This window comes from Triticum urartu, chromosome 3 (assembly GCF_003073215.2).
Source record: "Triticum urartu cultivar G1812 chromosome 3, Tu2.1, whole genome shotgun sequence".
Taxonomy (NCBI): Eukaryota; Viridiplantae; Streptophyta; class Magnoliopsida; order Poales; family Poaceae; genus Triticum; species Triticum urartu.
The window spans coordinates 710,852,399-710,872,840 of record NC_053024.1 but is presented as its reverse complement, the minus strand read 5'-3'; the positions used below and the strand labels follow the sequence as shown (position 1 = coordinate 710,872,840).

The following is a 20,442-nucleotide window of genomic DNA, read 5'->3' as shown; positions in this document are numbered from 1 at the left end:
AACTCTTCTCTTTTTCTTGAGAAATTGATGGCACATCCCTGAAGAAACAGCTCCTCGCTGCCTTTACTTTCTGGATTCTTCGCTGTATTTGTATTGCACCATACATATTATGATTTTTCTTTGCACGTGATCTCGGTTGACCACCATGGCGGGTGGTATCCTGGACGTTCATACGCGCCTCGTGATCTGGAATCAATCACACCGGTGGCAGTCTAGAAAGCTGGTGTGGGCGTGGTTACAGCCTATGGACAGGGTAGGCGTATATGTTTGGTACTGCTGGTGGTCATGTACCGCGGCTGGACCGGGTCCATTCATTTGCTCCGGCACATGTAAGACTGCACCGTGTGCTACAGCCTCTCTCTCTCATCCATTATTCTCGTCGCTAATCGCCGCACCCTTGCTCTCTCTCGCCCTCGTTCCTATCAGACCACTCGACGTCTCTCTCATCTGCGTGTGGTCGTCGGCGACCACGCTCCACTTTCAGCCGTGGCCAGGAGACCGGATGCAGCCCCACCCTGTCACGACTCCTCGACCGAAGCAACGGCTGGAACGCTTGTCTTCTTCCACTCCGGCGGTCAAACCGCAATAGATCTGGCCCGGAAGAACAACCAAGAGGAGCACGATCTGCGGGCGAGGCGAAGCATCTTTTTCCACTCCGACGGGGAGAGCACCTGCAGCCATCGTTCCTCCAGATTTGGTATGTATGTACTTTTCTAGTTCTTCCCTTTTTCCAGTTCCTCCAGATTGCACTGCGTGTGATTTGCATAGCTATCAGTATGAATCTGATTCCGTAGATAGATGGCTTGTAGAAGTAATCTTGCACCTGGTGAGAATCGCTCCTTCCAGATGAGTAGCAATTCTGGTCTTGGGAAATGCCTTTTCTGTATTTTTGAAATTCCTTCTGTTCGTGTTCCCTTGGTGATATTTGAATTGACAATCCGTTTATGGGTGAACTTTCCATGTCAGATCTGCAATTTCGGGGATGGATCAGTGCGTATGATGAAGCTGTGATGTATCTATTGATGAATCAAATTCTCGTAGTTATTATGTGATGTCTTGGATAATTGATTTGTGCTTAAACACGGGAACAATGTATTAAAAATGTACATTTTCTGATGGATCTACCACTGTCATGTTTGTGATGCTTACCGGCTGAATGGGAATCAGTGTTAATTTCATGGTATCCATGACTTACTCACGACGTCATTGTAATTCTTGTAATACAGTTGTATGATTGTGAAGGCAAGCGTTGGTTTGGGCAAGCATTTCCTAATCATCTTTACCAGTGCTAACGTTGGCCTGCCACCCGGGATTAAAAATACAGTATATATCACTGCAGGGTTAATTATACACTAGAGCCTGGTAGAATTAAATAAACACTAGAGCCGGGTGTTTTCATCAGTTAGTTAACAGAAAATGCTGACACATTAATTGAGAAAAAATGTTCATAGAAATGTTTCTGGTTGCCGAAATCAAGTCAAAGGGTTAGTACTCAAATTTACATCAAGGGTAATTGTTAATCTCCTAACTTAAAATCAAATTTTGAACTTGGGGTAGGAGGATAGTACGAGTTAATCACCTAACTTGTATCAAGTAATATTCGTTTGGTACACCTGTTCGGCTGTTCGTCACGTGAATTGGGTATAGGGCCTGATGAGATTTTTTTTTTTTTTTGCATTGGGGCCTGACGAGATTCCACAGCTGCCACTAGCTTGCCTTTTCGCCGGAATACGCGGGCCTACGATGCCAGCTCGGACCGGAATACGCGTCAGATGTGAATCACGAGGATACAGGACGGCCAGGATATATACCACCCGCCATGGTGGTCAACCACCATTCGCATTTTTCGCGTGATCTTGCCCTTTTCGGGCAAAAAACTGTAATGTTTGTGAATAATGCCGCTTTTGCTGCTGCTTGTAATTTATGTTAATTCAGCGTCATCTAGACATCGCTACTGGTGATCGAAATAATTTGTAATCCTTCATTTCCTCGGATCTTTATCATGCTAGTGCGTATACAGTTCTTGTACATTTTGTTCTTTCGCAACTTTTCAGGTCGATGATCAGCCGGCTGTTCGGCGCCGCCAGGTTTCTGAGCTGGTCGGCTGGAGGAGACAAAATAAATCCAGGTGTTTCCAATTATGGTGTACTGCGGGTAGATAGAGGGAAAAGGCATGGGCCTAATTGCAAAAGGTGCAGCGCGGACCAGCTCGTCCAATTGGCGTCCACTTGGCTTCACGTGATTGGCCCTGGACTAAACTTGCACATCTGTTGCAAGTTCAGGGACGAGAGCTGCTATACACACAACGAAATTACAGCCGATGCATGCACGATCACATGTGGCAGCGCCAGCAGCGCGCGTACATGCAGGAAGCAATTGTTTTTTCTGTGTTGCTGATGCATGCACAATGTATCGTTCGCAAATCGTGCAGTGTGTGTCGTGTGTATAGCCATTTCGTTCAGGGACTGCCCAATCCATTTTTGCAAGTATAAGGACTAAAACATCACATGCTGTGCAAGTTCAGGGACTTGGGATGCTATTACCTCCGAGAAAAGTTTGACAACATGCTTTTACTGCAGAAACTACAGCCCTCTCAGGCCCTGTACAACGCAGGTGCTTAGACAGGCGTTTCAACAAGAAAACCGTTTCTTTTTTTTTTGTGAGATAGCTGAACGCAGGTGCTTAGGAGGAGGGACAGAGCAAAGACTGGCATCCGGTGCTAGCCGGTGCTTGACCCTCCATAAGACAGGAGTTAGCTTGCCTGTGCCTTAATTAAACTAGTCTAAGCACCCGTAGGAAGCACTCACCATTGCGGGGCAAAAATATTACCAGACGCCATGCTGCTCTCGCTCTTTAAGCACCGGTCTGTAAGCACTGACCATTGTACAAGGCCTCAGAGGGACTAAAACTTGCTACTAGTATTGGCTCCAACTCCATTTTGAAGGATTGCCGGTTATTGCTACTTAATTTCAGAAAGGTCATTTTAGAGCATTGTAGTCGTGAATCTAATATGGTAGCTCATGTGCTAGCATAAAATGGACGTGTAGATCCGCCGAACTTGTGGTTGGACTCACCTCCCATTTTTATTTCTGAACTTTTACCGGATGATGGAAGCGTTGTTTAAATTTAATAAGGCTAGCCTATGATGACCTTTCCCTAAAAAAAGAAATGTTTGACAACGTACTTGCTGAGACAATCCCTCACATCACACAGACGAAAGTTTTCAGTTTAGTCATTACACAGTAGTGTTTTCCTTTGTTGTCTATGGAACATGAGGAATGCCTTTGTATGTAACAAAGTGTGATAGATTACCTTGAAACATGTGGCTGACTTCATCCACCATGAAATGCCGGAAATAGGTCAAAAGACTAGCTAAAGGCTCGTAACTCGTTTGGACACACATAAAACAGCAAGGTTGCACCATTACAACCTCACAAATGTACGACAATTGATGCACTTGTGCAGTGGTGGAGCTACATTGGAAACCACACAATATTATAGCCTTGGGGCCGAAAGTGTCCTTCTGCTCCCGAGCTCAAATGAACTCGGGTGAACAGTAAATTAAAAAATGAAAACAAATTAGAAAAGTTCTGGATTTTTAATGATATACTTTAACAAATGTTTTAAGAGCCTGCAAATTTTCACTTCAGAATGACTTTCGTGGAAGTCGCAGCGAAAAAACAAAATCAAAACTTCAAAATGCTTTTGAAAATGGCATTTTTTGAGCATCGATTTCTTTTTACCACCACTTCCACAAATGTGATTTCATAATGAAATTTTGCAAGCACTAGAAATTTTTTCAATGTCTTGCACAAAAACAATTAAGAATTTTTTAATTTTTTTTACGATTTTACTGTTCATGCAGACTCATTTGAGCCCGAGCTCAGAATAGCCGCGTCCGCTTGGGCCTAATTTTATCCTTATCTTCAATTATTGCAGTTGTGTAGGACGAGCCACATCCTGACTTTGCCCCTATTAGCCTGAACTTGTGCAACACAGGTTGTCTCCAATTGATTTTTGTATTTTGCATCCCTAGTTATACACTCCTAACTATTCATTCTTTTCTGGTTACTTCTATTTTTTTACTTTATATATATTCTAGTGTTTTATCGACTTCAAAATTATTTTATTTTTTAAATATATGTTGGCTTTAAACCGAGCCCGTCCAGTCACATTTCCTTCCCACCAAATCTAGCTAGAAAAGAACATAGCCCATCACCTGTCCCCACAATTTTCTCAATTTTCTATTTTTGTAATCATTATTGGAATTTCCTGTCCCTGAAAGCCCACTAAGATTTTTTTTCCTCAACTGGCTAACTTGCTGCCGCTGGTCTCACATGGGATGAAGAAAGATTGTTAAATCTTAATCATTATAATCCGCAAAATGATATATGTCGCTCTCTATGCTAGCATATATGGTCGTGATCTCCCACTACGCGCTACTACTAACCTCGCCCATTAGTGGGAGGAGGCAAACCGCGAGAGGAGGTATCCGTCGGTTTTAGCAATCTTTTGGAACCTTTTGTCTTGTTTGGGTAAAGTAACAAAGGTTATTTTTTTACATTTTTCTGTTTCTATATTTCAATTTGTTCTTTGTTTTCTTATTTTTCTATGTTTTTTTTTCCTTTTTCTTCTTTTTGATCCACAATATTTTTAACAAAATCATGAACGTTTTTAATTCTAGACTTTTTTCAATGTTTAATATTTCTAAAATGTATAAACATTTTTAAAATCCTGAACATTTTTTAAAATTCATGAATAAAATTCAAGAACATCTTTCAAATTGTTCAACATTTTCATGCCTAGAAATGGAATGAAAATGTTCATGAATCATGCATAGAAATGGTTTTTTATTTAAAACTAATGAATAAAAATAGAAATGGAAAAATGAAAAAAGTGTAAAGAATCGTGCTGCCTACTAGAGGTAACAATTAAATACAATTATGAACCAATGGTTCGATCCACCCAATGCAGATGTGCGGTGCACAATAGGTGAAAATACAATATTTTGGGGAATTGATGTCTACAAGCATGTTGGGATGGTGTAGCGACGGCGGCGTCCTCGTGGTGGACTTGTGTCCTCAGGCTCCGCCGTTGCAATAGCGTCTGCTCCAATGCTGATGCGGAGCTTGGGAGGTAGCCCAGGAGCGGATGCAGATTGTGGTCTACATCGATGACATCTGAAAGATGGTGGATCGTGTGCTGGGTTTGAGGTTCGTGGCTGGCAAGTATAGTTTCATACTCCGACATCTTAGTCAAGCGGGGCTGCTAGATCTGGAGTTGGATGGTGTGGCTAGGGTGTTGCCTTGGTCTCATTCGTTCAACGGTAATGGCTTTGCCTTTGGTGAGCCATCTTGGAGGTATGCAAAACTTCATATCAACGATGGAGCCGCGTCGAGCTCGGGTGCGTAGGTGATCCATTACTTTTTCTCCTAGTGGCTGTTGTGGTGGTGCCGAAGGCAGGTGACTGTCGATTGTGTCAGCTCAGGAGATTCTTCGGTCTTGATTGTAATTTATCTTCATAGCTGATGTTTGTTTGTGTAAATCCTAGTGTTATGTTGTCTTTTCAGTTTTGTCAAGTCGGTATGTAGGTGGTTTGTATTATGATCATTATGGTATAAATGAGACATATTTAATATGAAATATGAATTGTTTGCCTACGAAGACGTGCACACAACTTGTGAGCAGGACGTACGCACGTAAAGCTAGGTGCTTTATTCATCGGCTGGCCCGAAAAACATGTACACGGGACGTACGTACCTAAAACACACACGAGAGCAAGAGGCACACAGCACGCGGGATTTTATGGCCATGGGAGCGTGTCTCTTCCATTATGTTTTTTCTCTTAATTTGGATCTGGTTGAGTTGATTACAGGGGCAGATTTACACGTAGATAGCACATAGTCTCATAGGCTTAGTTATAGTCCTATCTACCGTGGAGGTCTATAGTTTAGTCCCAAGATTAATTTTATAAAAAAATCCCGAGTTTAATCTTGTTTAGTAGACAGATTATGATAACTCAACTAAAATAAATAAATTATTAGTATGAAAAACCTACTCTACAATGGCAACTTCATTATTCTGGAAAAGATATTTTTTGCCGTCTGGATCGGACTTGAGCAATCTCAGCCAGTGTCTCATTTATTTAGATTGAACTTTTTTACCTATTTATAATTTAAATTTAACTTTTGAAGCATGGTCTTAACCGGTGTAATTTTTTATTTGGCTTGCATAGTAATAATAATGATGTAGCTAAATATTAAGATACATTAATTATATTCTATAATTATGTTTAGTTGTGAAACTTTGTTATTTCATTAAATTTGAAGGATATACTACATGGATTTTGGTTCTTACTTAGTAATAATAATGATGTAGCTAAATATTAAGATACATTAATTATATTCTATAATTATGTTTAGTTGTGAAACTTTGTTATTTCGTTAAATTTGAAGGATATACTACATGGATTTTGGTTCTTACTTTTTTGAGACATTGGATCATTTTTTTTGTTTAACCAAATTATTATACGTCAAAGAAAAATACAAAAAGACAAAAACACAAGATTTCATATTTAATTTGTACAACTTATATGAATTGCAAATATATGTTAGTGTTTGTGTCTATTTATGTTTTCCTAAATATCATGCTTGATAGCTATAAAGTTGAATGATGTTTCTAGAATACATGCTTGTATATTTATATTCAAGTAAAGTAGCAAAGTGACGCTTGCAAATGCGAGTGAGTTAATCATAAGTGGGAGGCTTGTTCAAGTAAGAACAGCACCCAAGCACCAGTCCACCCATATATCAAATTATCAAAGGAGCGAACGCGAATCAAACCAACATGATGAAAGTGACAAGATGAGATTTCCGTGTGCGATCAAGAACGCTTTGCTTATTATAAGAGATTGTTTTGGCCTGTCCTTTGCTAAAAAAGGATTGGAATACCTTGCTGCACCTTCGTTACTGTTACCGTTACTTGCTCATTACAAATTATCTTGCTATCAAACTACTTGTTACCAAGAATTTCAGTGCTTCTAGAAATTACCTTGCTGAAAATCACTTGTCATTTCCTTCTGCTCCTCGTTGGATTCGACACTCTTACTTATCGGAGGAAGACCTCCAGCAAGTCCATGCCAGTCACGCCATCGCGGACAAGCTGAACCACTCGACCCAACCAGCACTTTGACTTGGGCCTTTTCTTCCGGCGTCACTTTCAGGAGAAGCAGGTTTTTGAGCCTCGGTCCAGAGAGAAAGGGGAAGCCCAGTCGACTATCCTGGTCGCCTGGTCTTTGCAGTAAAACCAGGTCGCCTGCCACCACGGACCCGACTCTGGAAAGTGATAGATGGAAAACTTTTTCCCCTCGTCTGGATCGCCAGGCCCCCGCACAGCTGGATCACCTGCGTCCTTTCGTCACTCGACTTGGCCTTCTTGACCGATTGGGAACGGCAAGTGAAGATGTGCTTAAAGAGTCCCCAATGGGGGCAGCAACCCAGGAAACCCTCACACAAGGAAATGAAAGCAGCAAGGTACACGATAGAGTTGGGAGTGAAGTGGTGGAGCTGCGCTCCGAAGAAGTTCAGAAAGCTCCGGAAAAAAGGATGAGGAGGCAGAGAAAACCCTCGATCGATCGATATGGGTGGCGAGGAGGACACACTCACCATCACGAGGTCGGGGCTCGACTTCTCCCCCCGGGAGGCGCGCAGCTTCGTAAGGAATGACTCCCCCCTCAACCATATCATCGAGATCTTCCTGCCGAATCACCGACGGCATCCAGTCGCCCTGGATCCAGCCTCTGGGCAGAGCAGTCCTTGAGGAAGATCCGCCCCGAGCGGACGTCTTCCCTTTCCCCTGCGCCGCCGCCTTCTTCGCGCGCTCCAGAGCAGACGTCTTGCCCTTCACCATCGTCGCCGGCAAATCTCGAACGGGCCTGCGGCGCTAGGGTGAGAGCGGAGGTGGCGGAGGACTTTGCGAAGGGAGAAAGAAAGGAGAGAGCACTGTTTGGAAACCCGAGCCGGCGGCTTATAAGAGGCCGCTTCCGAGTGGCTGACTGGTAGGCCCAGGCTATCCCGTCAAATCCCGCAGCAGACGCGCGCGCAGTACGTGGCGAAAAAGGTGGCACGGAAATCGAGGAGCTTCCGCCTTATCACATCCGATTACTGCGGCCACGCCCGTCCCGCTCGCTTCCCGATGTTCAAATCCCGCGAAATCCGCGGGCTGCGAAACATCTCATCAAACAGAAGATCCCTCTCACGCCGGCACTTGGTATTTCACAAGTAAGGAAATTCACTCGACGAGAGACCAAGAATGGATCAAGGTGACCAATAGAAGTTGACAACGTCATCCGTGGCGATTGATCCAGTGCAAGACATTCATATGACGCTAAGAACCAGTCGGAAGGACCCCCAACTCCTTCCCCACTCGAACCTCGATCCATTCGGGGGCTAATGACGAAGATATGTACCTAGGGTAGGGGCATGGACCTGTCCTAAGAGCCCTACCCAAGGACATCCCTGGAAGAAGTCACCTTTCAATCGACTTGAAGGTACCCACTCGACGGGTTTAAGACACTCGACCAAGAAGCTACCACTCGACCACGAAGCCAACCACTCGACTGCCAGGAGATCTAAAGTCACTCCGCAGGCAAACGGTCGGCTATTAAGTAGTCTTTATGGTCATTATAGCACTTTATTACCAGCGTTACCAATAACACCCCGCCTTAATGTACATTGAACCCTTGGTAACGTGGGCTGGCCGGGGTCCTGGTGCACTCTATATAAGCCACCCCCCTCCTCCGAGACAAGGGTTCGCACCTCTGTTATTCACACGCATATAATCCAACCGACCGCCTCCGGGCACGGAGACATAGGGCTGTTACTTCCTCCGCGAAGGGCCTGAACTCGTACACCCTGTGTGTTTACAACCTCTCCATAGCTGAGATCTAGCCTCTCCATACACACCCCCCTACATCACTGTCAGAGTTAGAACCACGACAGTTGGCGCCCACCGTGGGGCAGGAATCTTAGCGCCTAGTTGGAGAAGTTGTGATTTTTCCGATCCCTTTGATCATGGTTTCGTGCGGAGTTTTGGTGGAGGGCCGCGAGATCCGTCTCGGCGCGCTCACGTTCATCGCCGACGACTCCTCTTGGCTTCAGGAGGCACCACTCGACATCGACGCGCTCCCCGTCCGCGGTGCGACGCACTTCCGCGCATGCGTTCGTGGCGTCCTCCTGCGGCAGCCGTCGACCCAGTATCGGTCGGCCCCCGCGTCGTCTCCCCGCCCTGTCTCCCACCGGCGCAAGCGCTCTGGTCGGTCGAGGCTTCAGAGGTGGGTGAGGCATGCCGTGGCTCGCCAGTCGGCTGCCCCACAAGTCGCGGCAATCGAGCCCGACGAATCCCTCTGCGGCCTGTTCGACCTGTCGACTGGCTCCGCGGAGACAGCATCCGAGTGCGACAGCAGCGACCCAGCGGCTGAGGTTCTGGCGGTCGATGGAACGCACAGTCCTCCCGGTTTCCCTCGCGCTGATGGAGGCGCAGGTGGGGGCGACCCATCGCATCCCCACGATGAGTATCTCCCCGAACCTCTCATGTCATTGCAGCGAGAGGAGCTTCGCCGCCGGAACATGGACGCACTCCGCACTCCTATCGTCAGAGAAACCCCCGAGGCCCGGGCCTTGGAGGACGCGCGCTTGGCTAACTTGGCCGAGCGCACTCGACTGGAGAATCTCCAGCGAATACTCGACGAGCAAGCGCGTCAGCGAGCTCCCGAGTCCAGTCGACGTTAGCTCTTCCCGCCGACGCAGGTATATCGAACCCCAGTTCAGAATTTGGCTGCCGCGGCCCGTATAGCAGAATCGATTCAGCCCTCCCAGTCAGAGGCTGGCAGGGGCTTGTTGCAGATCAGGGCGTTGCTCCGGGCGGCGGGGAACCAGAATTCCGCTGTTTCTCAGTCGCGGAATAGGATCCACAGTCGATCCGTTGCAACAGATACAGTCCAGTCGGCTCACAGCTCGAGATCGCCCCCGAGGCGTGAGGGACGTGAAGACCGGCACGATCAGTACAGAAGAAATGAGCAGTATGATCACCGATCCGATCGTCATGAGCGACGTCGAGTGCCAACCCCTCCCCCGAGGAGTGGGTCATATGCGCCTCGACAGCGAGATGACAGGCGCCCTCATAGTGTTGGGCAGAGGATTCCAGTCGACCCCAGGGACCCAGGCTTTGATGCGAGATCCATCCTCGTTCAAGGTTTGGTTGACAGGAACAGAGCTCATCGAGAAGGCCACAATAGAGATGTGCCTGCCAGCAGCAGAGTACATGTTTCGGGGCCAGAGTGTTTTAGTCGAGCCATCAGAGCCGCAGTGATTCCTCCCAACTTCAGGTTGGCAACTGGAGTCAGCAAGTTCACCGGTGAGTCTAAGCCTGACACTTGGCTCGAAGATTACCGAGTGGCTGTACAGATTGGCGGTGGCAATGATGAGGTGGCCATGAAGCATTTGCCTCTCATGTTAGAGGGCTCAACCAGAGCATGGCTAAATCAGTTGGCGCCCAGCAGCATCTACACTTGGGAGGACCTCTCCCGAGTGTTTGTCACAACCTTTGAGGGAACATGCAAGCGACCTGCAGGCCTTACAGAATTGCGGTCTTGCGTGCAGAAACCGAATAAACTCTGAGGGATTACATCCAGAGGTGGATCACATTGCATCACACAGTTGAGAATGTGCCAGACCATCAAGCAGTTTGTGCCTTTAAAGAAGGCGTTAAGTACAGAGAATTGAATCTGAAGTTCGGTCGAACTGGAGAGATGTCTCTGAATCGGATGATGGAGATTGCCACCAAATACGCTAATGGTGAAGACGAAGATCGACTCCGGAGTGGCAAGCACAAGGCAGTCGCCCAAGAAACCGGAGGAAACTCCAGTCGTAAACAGAAGCGGAAGGCCGAGCCAGCCGCCCCTGGGGAGGCCCTGGCCGTAACCCAGGGAAAATTCAAGGGAAAACCCAAGGGGCCCTGGAAGCCCAAGAAAGTCAAGGATCAAGATGGAAATGATGTCTTGGATCTACCATGTCACATCCACACCAAGAAAGATGAAGAGGGTAATTTTATTTACCCAAAGCATACCACTCAACAGTGTCGGCTCCTGATCCAGCAGTTTCAGGGCAAGCAGTCCAAAGATAAGGAAAAAGAGTCGGACAGAGTTGAGGACAAGGAAGATAGTGACGATGGATACCCCCAAGTCAATTCCACCCTGATGATTTTTGCTGATATCGAAAGCAAAAGTGGACTGAAAGTCATTAACCGTGAGGTGAATATGGTTGCTCCGGCAACACCTAGTTATCTGAAGTGGTCTCAGACTGCCATCACATTCGACCAATCTGATCACCCTAAGCACATTGCCACCCCTGGGAGGCAAGCTTTGGTGGTCGACCCAGTTGTCGAAGGCACTCGACTGACCAAAGTCCTGATGGATGGTGGCAGTGGCCTGAACATACTGTATGCAGAAACATTGAAAGGGATGGGCATTCCGATGTCCAGGCTCAGTACCAGTAACATGAGCTTCCACGGAGTCATTCCCGGGAAGAAAGCCGAATCACTTGGCCAGATTGCTCTTGATGTGGTTTTCGGTGATTCAAAGAATTACCGCAAGGAAAAGTTGACATTCGAGGTTGTGGACTTCCAAAGTGCTTATCATGCCATTTTGGGCAGGCCGGCTTATGCACGCTTCATGGCTTGACCGTGTTACGTGTATCTCAAACTGAAGATGCCTGGCCCCAAAGGTGTGATCACTGTTACAGGCAACCGAAAGAAAGCAGAAGAGTGTTTTCAGAAAGGCTCAAAGATCGCTGATGCTTAGATGGCAGTGGTCGAGCTGCAAGAGTACCAGAAGACTGCCGATCCGAGTGAATTGCTACGAGCCAAGAAGCCTGCTTCAGAATCAGCTTTTCAGTCGTCCGGTGAAACAAAGCCAGCCCACATTCACCCGACCGACCCCAATGCTGCCCCGACTCACATCTCAACGACGCTCGACTCCAAATAGGAAGAAGCGCTCATCCAGTTCCTCCGTGAGAACTGGGACATCTTCGCATGGAAGCCCTCTGACATGCCTGGAGTTCCCAGGGGGCTGGCTGAGCACCGTCTACGAGTCGACCCAAAATTTAAGCCTGTGAAAGAACATCTTCGACGGTCCGCCATCCAGAAGAGGAAAGCTATCGGCGAGGAGGTGGCTCGGCTCTTAGCAGCGGAGTTCATCCGAGAGATTTACCACTCTGAGTGGCTCGCCAATGTTGTCATGGTCCCGAAGAAGGACAAGTCACTTCGCATGTGCATTGATTTTAAACATATCAATCGGGCCTGCCCAAAAGATCATTTCCCTCTCCCTCGCATCGACCAAATAGTCGACTCGACCGCGGGGTGCGAGCGATTGTCTTTTCTGGACGCCTATTCCGGGTACCATCAGATCCGTCTGTATGGACCCGACGAGGTCAAAACAGCTTTCATCACTCCATTCGGATGCTTCTGTTATGTCACCATGCCATTCGGCCTCAAGAATGCCAGAGCCACGTTCATGAGGATGATTCAGAAGTGTTTACTCACTCAAATCAGTCGGAATGTGGAGGCATACATGGATGATATTGTGGTTAAGTCACGGAAAGGTTCCGACCTGCGGACTGACCTTGCTGAAACCTTTGCCAACCTCAGGAGGTATGATATCAAACTCAATCCATCAAAGTGCACATTCGGAGTTCCAGGTGGAAAGTTACTCGGTTTTCTCGTTTCCAAACGGGGAATCGATGCCAATCCTGAAAAATTCGATACCATACTCCGGATGAAGCGTCCTGTGCGTGTGCACGATGTCCAGAAGCTTACAGGTTGCTTGGCCGCTCTAAGTCGATTCATTTCTCGTCTCAGTGAAAAGGCGTTGCCTCTTTACCGACTGATGAAGAAGTTTGACAAGTTCGAGTGGACTCTAGAAGCTGATGCAGCATTTGCAGAGCTCAAAGCTCTGCTCTCCACCCAGCCGGTGCTCGCTGCTCCAATCAGCAAAGAGCCTCTGCTGCTTTACATTGCAGCCACAGGACAAGTTGTCGGTACAGTACTTACAGTCGAGCGGGAAGAAGAAGGAAAGGCCTTCAGAGTTCAGCGCCCAGTTTATTATGCGTCTGAAGTTTTGACCCCTTCAAAACAAAGATATCCTCATTACCAGAAGCTTGTATATGGGATTTATATGACCACGAAGAAGGTTGCACATTACTTCTCTGACCACTCCATTACAGTCGTCAGCGACGCCCCACTGTCAGAGATTCTGCACAACAGAGATGCAACTTGTCTAGTGGCTAAGTGGGCGATTGAACTCCTTCCCTTAGATATCAAGTTTGAAGCAAAGAAGGCTATCAAGTCCCAAGCAATCGCAGATTTCGTCGCCGAGTGGATTGAACAGCAGCTTCCGACTCAAGTTCACTCGGAGCATTGGACCATGTTCTTCGATGGATCTAAGATGCTGAATGGTTCCGGTGCTGGGGTAGTATTAGTCTCCCCCCGTGGAGACAAGCTCAGATACGTTCTCCAGATTCACTTCGATTCCTCCAATAATGAAGCAGAATATGAAGCACTTTTGTATGGGTTGCGCATGGCCATTTCACTCGGCATCCGTCGCCTCATGGTCTATGGCGACTCAGATTTGGTGGTTAATCAAGTGATGAAGGAGTGGGAGGTCAGAAGTTCGGCAATGACTGGTTATTGCAATGCATTGAGAAAGTTAGAAAAGAAATTCGAGGGGTTAGAGCTTCATCACATCCCCCGACTGAAAAATCAAGCGGCTGGCGATTTGGCAAAGATAGGCTCCAAGAGAGAAGCCATTCCCAGCAACGTGTTCCTGGAGCACATCCACTCGTCGTCAGTCCAAGAAGATCATTTTACAGAAGAAGCCCCGCAGCCGAAAAGTGCCATAGATCCGACTGAAGTCGAAGTCCCTGCTGTGGTCGACCTGATCATGGAAGTCTTGGCAATCACTCCCGACTGGACGATACCATACATCGCGTATATCCTAAGGAAAGAACTCCCAGAGGACGAGGAAGAGGCTCGACAGATCGTCCGCCGATCCAAGGCCTTCACAGTCATAAAGGGACAGTTGTACAGAGAAAGCGCGACTGGAATCGGTCAGAAGTGCATAACACCAGAAGAGGGTCAGATAATCCTTGATGATATCCACTCGGGGACCTGTGGTCACCATGCGTCTTCTCAGACCATTGTGGCTAAAGCATACCGAGTGGGATTTTACTGGCCAAAGGCAAATGAAATGGCAAAGGAGATAGTCGACAAATGTGGAGGGTGCCAGTTCTACTCCAACATGTCACACAAACCTGCATCAGCCCTGAAGACCATTCCACTCGTCTGGCCCTTTGCTGTTTGGGGACTGGACATGGTTGGTCCATTGAGAACAGGTAGGAGCGGTTTCACACATGTGCTTGTGGCAGTCCACAAGTTTACCAAATGGATTGAAGCTAAGCCTATCAAGAATCTTGATGCTTGCGCTGCTATCAGTTTTGTCAGGGGGCTAACATTCAGATATGGAGTCCCGCATAGCATCATCACTGACAATGGGTCAAACTTTGATTTAGACAAGTTCAGAGCTTTTTGCGCCTCTCAAGGCACACGAGTCGACTACGCATCGGTCGCCCATCCCCAGTCGAATGGACAAGCTGAGAGGGCAAATGGTCTGATTCTCAAAGGACTAAAGCCTCGACTGATGCGTGATCTCAAGCACGCGGCAGGTTCTTGGGTCGATGAGCTTCCGTCGGTTCTGTGGGGATTGAGGACCACCCCGAACCGGTCGACTGGAAGAACTCCATTCTTTCTGGTTTATGGAGCTGAAGCAGTTCTGCCGAGTGATCTTCTTCACAATGCACCCCGAGTCGAACTTTATACCGAAGATGAAGCAGAACAAGCCCGGCAAGACGCAGTCGACCTCCTAGAACAAGAGAGGGAGATGGCCATGATCAGATCGACCATTTATCAGCAAGACTTGTGTCGATTCCACGCCAGAAATGTGAAGAGTCGAGCCTTCCAAGAAGGAGATTTGGTCCTCCGAGTGGATCAACAGAAACCACACAAGCTTGCTCCTACTTGGGAAGGCCCCTTTGTCACCAGAGTCCTCCACAATGGAGCGTATCACCTCTACAATGTTGATCTCCAGATTGACGAACCGCGAGCTTGGAATGCGGAACTGCTCCGCCCCTTTTACACCTAAGTTCTCCCTCGGACGAGATGTAATAAGAAAAACCTCTGCAGTTCATTTTTATCAAAGACAAGAGTGTTCTAATAATTGTTGTCACTTTTGTTTGCGTACGAAATCCCCCAGTGGGTGACTTAGCTGCGAATCCGTTTTGCCTAAGTTTGTGAAAAAAATCCTACCGAGTGGCAAGCCAGACTCCCACTCGGGGGCTTAGCTGCAGCCCAGTGCTCGCCTAAGTGTTTAAAAATCCTACCGAGTGGCGAGCCAGACTCTCACTCGGGGGCTTAGCTGCGGCCCAGTGCTCGCCTAAATTTGAAAAAATCCTACCGAGTGGCGAGTCAGACTCCCACTCGGGGGCTTAGCTGCAGCCCAATGCTCGCCTAAGTGTTCAAAAATCCTACCGAGTGAGAGCAAACCTCCCACTCGGGGGCTTAGCTGCAGTCCAGTACTCGCCTAAGTTTGAAAAAATCCTACCGAGTGGAGAGCAAACCTCCCACTCGGGGGCTTAGCTGCAGCCCAGCGCTCGCCTAAGTGTTCAAAAAATCCTACCGAGTGGAGAGCAAACCTCCCACTCGGGGGCTTAGCTGCAGTCCAGTCCTCGCCTAAGTTTGAAAAAATCCTACTGGGTGGAGAGCAAACCTCCCACTCGGGGGCTTAGCTGCAGTCCAGTACTCGCCTAAGTTTGAAAAAATCCTACCGAGTGGAGAGCAAACCTCCCACTCGGGGGCTTAGCTGCAGCCCAGCGCTCGCCTAAGTGTTCAAAAAATCCTACCGAGTGGAGAGCAAACCTCCCACTCGGGGCTTAGCTGCAGCCCAGTGCTCGCCTAAGTGTTTAAAAATCCTACCGAGTGGAGAGCAAACCTCCCACTCGGGGGCTTAGCTGCAGCCCAGTGCTCGCCTAAGTGTTTAAAAATCCTACCGAGTGGCGAGCCAGACTCCCACTCGGGGGCTTAGCTGCAGCCCAGTGCTCGCCTAAGTGTTTAAAAATCCTACCGAGTGGCGAGCAAACTCCCACTCGGGGGCTTAGCTGCAGCCCAGTGCTCACCTAAGTGTTTAAAAATCCTACCGAGTGGCGAGCAAACTCCCACTCGGGGGCTTAGCTGCAGCCCAGTGCTCGCCTAAGTGTTTAAAAATCCTACCGAGTGGCGAGCCAGACTCCCACTCGGGGGCTTAGCTGCAGCCCAGTGCTCGCCTAAGTGTTTAAAAATCCTACCGAGTGGAGAGCAAACCTCCCACTCGGGGGCTTAGCTGCAGCCCAGTGCTCGCCTAAGTGTTTAAAAATCCTACCGAGTGGCGAGCCAGACTCCCACTCGGGGGCTTAGCTGCAGCCCAGTGCTCGCCTAAGTGTTTAAAAATCCTACCGAGTGGAGAGCAAACCTCCCACTCGGGGGCTTAGCTGCAGCCCAGTGCTCGCCTAAGTGTTTAAAAATCCTACCGAGTGCGAGCCAGACTCCCACTCGGGGGCTTAGCTGCAGCCCAGTGCTCGCCTAAGTACAGGACACAACCCAATCCGCAAGGACGACGAGGCGCAAGTCGACTGCTACCTTCTCCTTCGGAGTTACGCCACAAATACAAGGGTATTCTGAGTGAAGATCAAGTTCCACTCGACGGATCAAACCATGAAGATATTCAACGAGAAATCAAGTTCGGATAAAGCCTAAAGGTCCCAACCTCAGATCAAAGTACTCGAGCCCTTGGCTCGGTAGAGTTTAACGGGTTACAATCCACTCGGCATTCCGAGGCAAATTTAAAGTGAAGCAAAAAGTTTTTCATTCCTCAGGTGGAGGACTGGAAGGGGCGACGAACTCGTCCAAGTCGATCCCGTCTGCAATACGAGTGGCAGCAGCGATGAAAGTCTCCATGAAGTCTTGAAAGCTGTGCTTCCTGGTAATTGGCAACTTGGATGGCGGCCAGCTTTTCTTCTCTGCGCTCCTTGCAATGGACGCGGACCAGAGACAGAGCGACATCAGCACCACATCTAGCAGAAGATTTCTTCCCATTCCGCCACTCGACCCGGGACTTCATTCAGTCGAGCCATCAAGAGACTCGAGTCGTTCTGAAGCGTCGTCCCAGGCCAGAGTGATGTGTCGATCCGCGACATCGCAACCTTCAGTCGAGCAAGATAGTCAACAACACTGGTAACACGAGACTCCAGTCGGAGCACGTTCATAGCAGCCTCATCCTTCAAGAGAATTGGCGGGGTCCAAGCCTGGCTCCACTTGACTGGTTTCCTCTTCGAAGCTCTGGCAGAATTCTGCAAACATGATTCAAGAGTAAGACAGTGGCCCTACACAGGCTTGGTAACTGCAAGACAGTCGGGGCGGAGTAATTACCTTCGAGCATGACGAACAGCTTCTTGGCGAGTCCACCAGAGATAAGCCTCCAGATCGTTCCTCTTCCCCGCCAGCTCACCCGCCTTGTCGTGCAGAGCCACGTTGTCGTTCTTCAGTCGGCTGACCTCTTGATGGCTACCTCGAGAGCAGCTTTTCAGTCTGAGTTCTCCTGCTCAAGAGTTTCAGACCGAAGGCCAGTTTCTCTTCAGCAAGCCTCGTTTTGTTCAAGACCTCCTCTGTGCTTTCCTGCAAGATCTTGATCCTTCTTCTTCAGAGCTTCTTCCAGTTTATCTGCGGCACGTCGAGTGAAATCAACATCAAGAATGGACAAGCAAGAAAAATCACTCGTCAAGAATGGAAACCTCACCAGCCATACCTTTTGCTTCTTCTTGCGCCTTCTTCAAATTCTTGAGCAAGCTTCAAGTTAAGGTTGAGCTGGATCTGCTGATTCTCCAACTCAGTATAGCGAGCTACAAGTTCGCAGGATTTCTGTAAAAAAATCAGTCGACAGACGTCCAAGATAAGTTGCTTCCGAGTAACTAAGAGACAATGATGGCGTTTCTAAGACTACAGCCGAATCAAAAACATTCGACAGTAGTCTCGGGGACTACACCCAGTGGGTGCACTCAGCGTGCCCCCACTGTAAAAAAAGAGTCGACCGGATACAGTTCCATTCGACATGGCCTGACCAGACCGAGGTGAAGAAATACAGCTACAGCAACACAATATAAAGACTACAGTCGATGCCAGCAGTCCACCGTAGTCTCGGGGACTACACCCAGTGGGTGCACTTAGCGTGCCCCCACTCGTCCAAGAATTGGCAGACACACCCAAGTGGGTGTACAGATATAAAGATCTTCGGAAAAGAGATTCTTCAAAACAGCATATCGTAGCAGACCAAGTGTTGAGTCGACTGACCTGGACGTTACTCTGAAGAGCCGAACTCGCGTCATAAGCTGCTTGGCTGGCCCATCCCGAGCCACTTTCACTTGTTCCATCTGTCCCGTGGCGTATAGCATCTTTTGCGGCAGTGCTTGGTCCTCAGGGACGGGGTACGCGGCAAAAAGCGAAGGCGGATCCGCAGTCGATGTCGAGGGCCGCACACTCGTAGAGGAATGGCGAAAGTCACAGAAGCCCGAGTGGTTTCACCACCGTCTCGAGCTACGGCCTCAGGCGCCGGAGCGATTGTGGGGTCTTCGCCAGCCAACGCTCCCTGTTCCTTCTCACTCTCGGCGGTCATCATCGTCATCCGGGAGGTTGATAACATGAGGAAGGAGCTACAAGAAAAAATTCAATCGACCAGAATTTCAATAAATGTCTAGTGGACTCAAGGCAGAACATCAGTAATCGTACCAGGGTTGGAGGTAACAACATCCCCCATCTCTTGATCGTCGTCCTTGGCGGAGAGCTCAGAAGTAGCAGCACTGCAAATCTCGAAAGTCAATCAGTTGGTTCAATGAATCGACCAAGGATCTGTCCACGGTCGACAAAGGAAAATAAGCTTTATTATTACCCAGAAGATGGTGGGGACAGTCATCTTCATCTTGGGCAGAGCCTTGGGCGGCTTGGACGGCGTCACGCGTGGGTGCTTGGGAGCCTCTCGGTCGGCGTAGGAGAAGAGGTCCGAGCGTTTCTACGACTGCCCAACAGGAGCAGTCGCCTTACCACGTTCCCGCGCTGGATCGTGTGTAAGCTTGGACCGCCTCTCTGGACGGGGGGGTTCGAACCTCCTCCTCCTCTTCACTGGAGTCGACGTCGTCGTCTCCCTCTCCTTCGCCATCGGACTCCCACTCGCCTTGTTCGTCTCCACTCTCACCTTCGCTCGCCTCCCCTTCCTCAGTTGGCTCCTGTGCCCCGTTGGCGTCGAGTACATCTCATTAGTGGCCTGGAAAACAACAGACAAGACAAAAATCAATCGACCAATCCAAGAGAAATGAAGGAAAATAAGATCTCAGTCGGGAGCATAAAGTCAGACCTGGTCCACTTCGTATGTGTTGTCGAGTGGAGAAACCCTCCTGGCTCCTCGGGGGTTGTCTTTGTTTCCTGTGATGCTCGACAGCCACCCCTCCAACATCTCATCAGTGACCTCCTTCCGGGTGGATCCGAGTGGTGTCTTCGAGACCCGAGTACAGCCACATCGGGTGGTCACGAGCCTGGAGCGGTTGGATGCGCCTCCAAGGAAGACCTCCAGCAAGTCCATGCCAGTCACGCCCTCGCGGACAAGCTGAACCACTCGACCAACCAGCACTTTGACTTGGGCCTTTTCTTCCGGCGTCACTTTCAGAGAAGCAGGTTTTTGAGCTCGGTCAAGAGAGAAAGGGGGAAGCCCAGTCGACTGTCCTGGGGTCGCCTGGTCTTTACAGTAAAACCAGGTGCCTGCCAACCACGGACCGACTCGGGAAAGTGATAGATGGAAAACAACTCTTTCCCCTCGTCTGGATCGCCAGGCCCCCGCACAGCTGGATCACCTGCGTCCTTTCGTCACTCGACTTGGCCTTCTTGACCGATTGGGAAGCGGCAGTGATGTGCTAAAGAGGCCCCAATGGGGGCGGCAACCCCAGGAAACCCTCACACAAGGAAATTGAAAGCGGCAAGGTACAACGATAGAGTTGGAGTGAAGTGTGGAGCTGCGCTCCGAAGAAGTTCAAAACTCCGGAAAAAAGGATTGAGGAGGAGAGAAAACCCCGATCGATATGGTGGCGAGGAGGACACACTCACCATCACGAGGTGTGGCTCGACTTCTCCCTCCCCGGGAGGCGCGGCAGCTTCGTATAGAATGACTCCCCCTCAACCATATCATCGAGATCTTCCTGGGCCGAATCACCGACGGCATCCAGTCGCCCTGGATCCAGCCTCTGGGCAGAGCAGTCCTTG

At 48.8% G+C, this 20,442-nt stretch overlaps 1 long non-coding RNA gene across 2 annotated transcripts; it reads left to right on the top strand.

Annotated features, from left to right (window-relative positions):
- Positions 1–228: 228 nt before the first annotated feature.
- On the top strand, positions 229–1,262 carry LOC125549332. Of its 2 annotated transcripts, XR_007301318.1 has the most exons (3): positions 229–329; positions 427–697; positions 967–1,122. It is a non-coding gene; the product is annotated as an uncharacterized LOC125549332 (long non-coding RNA). The 2 variants fall into 2 exon arrangements; XR_007301317.1 differs by lacking the exon at positions 229–329 and having other exon boundaries at positions 336–697; positions 967–1,262.
- The last annotated feature ends 19,180 nt before the right edge of the window (positions 1,263–20,442 follow it).